This window comes from Triticum dicoccoides, unplaced genomic scaffold (genome assembly GCF_002162155.2).
Source record: "Triticum dicoccoides isolate Atlit2015 ecotype Zavitan unplaced genomic scaffold, WEW_v2.0 scaffold27026, whole genome shotgun sequence".
Taxonomy (NCBI): Eukaryota; Viridiplantae; Streptophyta; class Magnoliopsida; order Poales; family Poaceae; genus Triticum; species Triticum dicoccoides.
In genome coordinates, this window is record NW_021259129.1 from 1 (window position 1) to 4854 (window position 4854).

At 42.9% G+C, this 4854-nt stretch overlaps 1 pseudogene; it reads right to left on the reverse strand.

The window, feature by feature from the left end:
• Positions 1-470: 470 nt before the first annotated feature.
• LOC119345716 lies at positions 471-4116 on the reverse strand (annotated as a pseudogene).
• Positions 4117-4854: the final 738 nt, after the last annotated feature.

The following is a 4854-nucleotide window of genomic DNA, read 5'->3' on the forward strand; positions in this document are numbered from 1 at the left end:
AGACAGCCTGTTTGTTGTCATGTGTCGGCCGGAGCCAGCAAATTAAGGTATAATATAGAATAAAATCATGGCCGTGATCCCTGTCATGCGTGCAGTTGCCAACATCCTGTTGTCGCTCCAAGCTCTGAAGCCAGGCTAGCAAGCATGTTCAGCTTTTGTCTTCTTGGTCAGACCTTAATAACTCCTCGACAGTTGCTGTACCAACCTCGACATAAGAAGTCGACAGAAGGAGCCAAAGAATGATCATTGCGAGTGTGGTGTCGTCTCCTCCGAATGACATCTTAGCTCCAATGAATCGGATGAGGAGAGGGTGTTTTGTATTTCCAGTAGTGATCTAAATGCTCTTATATTAGTTTACGGAGGGAGTATCTATTACCTCGTGTAGACCTAACTTATCCTAAGGAGAACACACAAGATATCACGGAACCCACACGCACTCGTAATCAGGTCTTCATGGAATCGGAAGGGTTTTGAATTGGAAGAGTTTTAAATCAATACGTACATTTGCTCACATGAAACAGACAGATACTCACTAGTACAGTAGTACAAATTGTGATTGAACATCAAAAACAACAAAGTATGCACTTCTATAGTTATGTTTCTTATTCGACGGAACTAATATACATGCTATTGAAACTTAAATCCGACCAGGAAACCAACCTACAGCTTACGGGACCTATGCAGTATGAGAAGGCGCTCTGCAACATCTGTCATTGATGGTCTTTGATCCACATCAAGATGAAGACACTCCATAGCAATCTTTGCTAGCTTGTCAAGAATTTCGAAATTGCCTGTTGTTGCAATTTCTGGATCAAACAACTTCAGGGCTTTCTCCCCTCTTTGATGACACTCTTGGAAGCTGCCCACTAAGCTATTATTGTCAGAGTGAGTGGCCTTCTTCCTGCTAATGAGTTCTAAAATGACAACCCCAAAACTATAGACATCACTTCTGTCGGTCAATCGGCCTGTCTTTAGGTACACTGGATCCATATAAGTCATGTCACCTATGATGTTGGTAGTCTGTTCCTTGTCTTTTGCAATCAACCTTGATATGCCAAAATCTGAGATCTTCGGCGTAAACTTTTCATCCAAGAGAATGTTTGCTGGTTTAACATCACCATGCAAGATTTTGGTGTGGGTTTGTGAGTGCATATAAGATAGACCATGTGCTGATTCTTGAAGAATACTTAGACGTACGTCCAAGTTGAGAAGCTTGCTTTTATCCTTGTGAAGAAAGTCTTCCAAACTTCCATTGGAGATGAATTCGTACACTAGCATGGGGGTATCCACTTCAAGGCAACAACCTCTAAGCCTTACAATGTTCCTATGCATGACTTGAGACTGGATAATGACTTCATTTGGAAATTGCTTGTTCTCATGCAACTAGAGCTCCATCAATATCACCCTTGTAAACTTCACCAAAGGCACCTTTTCCAATTAAATTTTGACTCTTTAAAATTGCTTTGAGCTCCCCCTTTTTGAAAATCTTAATATTTGCAGCATCCTTTAATGTAAGACCACCATTCTTTCGGTAAAAGTCCCTAGCCTCCCGCCTCTCTTTGCGAAGAACATAAATGAATATTATAAGTGCCAAGACCAGAATGCCACTTATTGCACCTACATGGGAAAGAATAAAACCTTAGCTATGTAGTTTGCCATAAAAGAAAATCCATAGTGGTCAGCAAAATTCCAAGAAAATTGTCATGGTCAACAAGTGAAGCAAGAAGGCAAGAATCAAACGGGTCCAAGTCTAAATAAGGCACAACCAACCAAATACACACTAATGCATGGATGAAGAGGAGTTGTGTAGCATGGACTGTGGACACCCTCACATTTGGCTAGTCTTCACGGACTCGGATCTACACTTATCATTCTATCACTCACACCTACCAACACCATCAGTAGCCTTGGTCATTTGTGAAGGTACCCTCCCATATGTAAAGCCCCCCATAGGTGTGGACTGATCACATTGCCTCTCACTTGAATAAACTTAAGGGGGAAGGACAGTAGGGCTCTTGGACCTATTTAGACTATTCATAGTGAGTAACACATGCCGTAGTAACATGCATGCGACATATGCAAAAAAAGATGTGATACGTAATTAAAAAGGAGAGAGACAAATGAAGTAACACAACATTTTATCATCAAATAGCATTTCCCAATGAAAAAAATGTTTCTACAAAGTAATAAATGAAGGTCTCTATCTTACACATAATTCCCAGAAAAAAATTGAAAATTATCTCGAAAAAATAGTACCAAACACGAGAAATTCAAAACTTCCACTACTACCGTTTGGCGTCTCTGTGCTGCAGTTCAGATTACTTGGAGAACGGTTATAGAATATATAGGTAAAATTGTGTCTGTCATAGCTTACCACGTTACTTGTTAAGGCTTAATATGTCTTTAGCGGTTTAAAAGTTATCAAAAAATATAAAATAATTAGTGGAGCATCACTCTAATGTAAAAAAGATGATCCAGCAGAGCGATTGTGGAAATATGCATTTATGCATCCTTGAAAAAAATCATTCCAGGCAACTGAGAGAGATCAATTTAGAGTCGTTGTATTTTATGCTCATTGTCAAGTTGTTGAATTTCAGTTGAATTCATGACACTTCACCTACAGTCTCGAACTATACAAACTACATATTTGAGAAATAAGATGTTTTAGCATACTTTAACTAGTTTGTATGTATAGGTAAGCTTGGGCTACCGAGGGGGATCAATTTATACAATTTAATCATCAAATGCGATGGAATTAATACATACATGTGTGGTAGGAGTATGATGTTAATTACTCAGCAAAAAGAAGAGTATGATGTTCATTACCTATGGAAACCTGTGCGGCAAGTGGGAACTTTTCAGTACATCGTTCGGTTCTTGGGTCATGGCTTCGAAAACCTAGACGACAGTTGCAGTCGTACGATCCTTGGGTGTCCGTGCATACACCGTAGCAAGGATATTTGGCCGGATCTGCACATTCATCTATATCTGTGTGTCCCGGCCGCAAATTCAAAAATGAAAATTATTTAGGGACATTTAAATATTTGAAGTTTTCAAGCATCTCTATATCAGTATGTACAACATCAATCAACTGCATATAACATGGAAATATACTTTATAATGAATTTAAACAAATTAATATGTATGATGTAGGAAAGAAAAATAGAACATCAAGTATTTTGAAGCTGAGGAAGTACTAATTAAGCAGGGCCTCTTACTAGTGCATCCATTGGGCAAGTAGGCGTCGCCCTCGTAGCCATTGGAGCATTTGCAGTTGTACCCAGGCCCGTTGATGGAGTCGACGCAGTCGCTATGAGCGCTGACACAGGCATACTGGTCGGTCTTGGCCGCTTGCTTGCACGACGGTATGTCACCGGAGATGGAGCTGTTGCCGCGAATGGCCCAGTCCAGCCACACCGGCGAGGACCGTTTTGTGTCCATCTTGAGGTGGGACCGGCGGAATGTGTAGTTGTTCCTGTCAGCGAGGAAGGCGTAGTCGCACGGGCTGTAGTCCATCATGCTGGAGTGGTCGAACTCCCGGAAGTTGAAGTAGTTGTCGGTGAGCCCCGGCGGGATGTTGACGCGGCAGCACCCTACGCCATCACATAGGCCGTCCTGCGCGCTAGCCGAGTTGTTGCAGTAGGACATGCACCCGGTGTAGTAGGCGTAGTTAGCAGTGCCGCCCTCGGTCCTCTTGCTCGCCGTGAAGCCCAAGGTGTTGCAGCCGACGACGACGAGCATGTTGTGGGTGTTGGAGATGCGGTACACGCCGTCCTTGTTCATCGTCGTCTCTCCATAGTCCCAGTTGCTGTTGGTGTCACCTGGGTCGGAGGCGTTATAGCACTGCCACCCCATGGGGAGCATCACCTGCGACTGGTCTGGATCCAAGGTCAGCTTAACCACCCGGAGAGACGTACCGGCGAGCACAGGGCCGTTGTTGATGCACTCGATCTCAAACCCCTTGCGGAAGCAGCCGACGCCGATGCCGAAAGGGTAGGGGATGTCCACGCCACCGCAGCTCGGACGGCACCCAGGAGTCGTCGCGGTGGTGGCTGCTGTTACAGCTGCCGCTAGGAGCAGCTGCAGCATGATCAATGGCGTCCACATATGCTCCATGCTGACCGTATGTATGTTGGTTTCCGGTAAGTCACCGCTTTATAAGAAGCGAGCGAGCACTCATTTACAGCCTGCCAGCCTTCTAAAAGGATGCGTCATCCCAGCCTCATCTCCAGTGAAACAATGGTTAATAAGAGCTTGCAAAACGATCTTACATTACAGAACGGAGGGAGTAATATCGATTACAGCCAAGGACGAAAACAGCGCAGCCCTTAAAGTCCGGTATAGCAGGACATGAAGTATGTGAGCTCCAGCTCACATGCACCTTTTGCTATGCAGTAAAGCTGAAAAAAATAACAATATTAATTTTTTGGCAACAAACATTTATAAGTATTTCACATGCGTGCCAACTTTCGTGATGGAATGGCATTTGTGGAGGTCTCGCCAAAATCAATAAATGCAATCATGCTAAATAAAAACAGTTTTGGAAGCCTTAAATTTTATTGAGACCTGCATGAAAGCCATTGTGTCACGATATTTTGCACACATATGAAAAAACATCAATGTTTGTTGGTAAAAAAAATCATATTTTTTTTGAATTTTTAGATTTTTTTTGGATTTCATTGTAGCAAGGGGTGCATGTGAACTTGGGCTCACAAGAACACTTTCAGCTATAGCGAAGCTATATCGCGCTATATTAAATGATTGTGCCCAGATTTCATTTAACGAGACATTGCACAAAATATTCTAGCGTGCTATTAGCCGTGTTGTACTAGCGCACTATTTCTTTGGGTGATT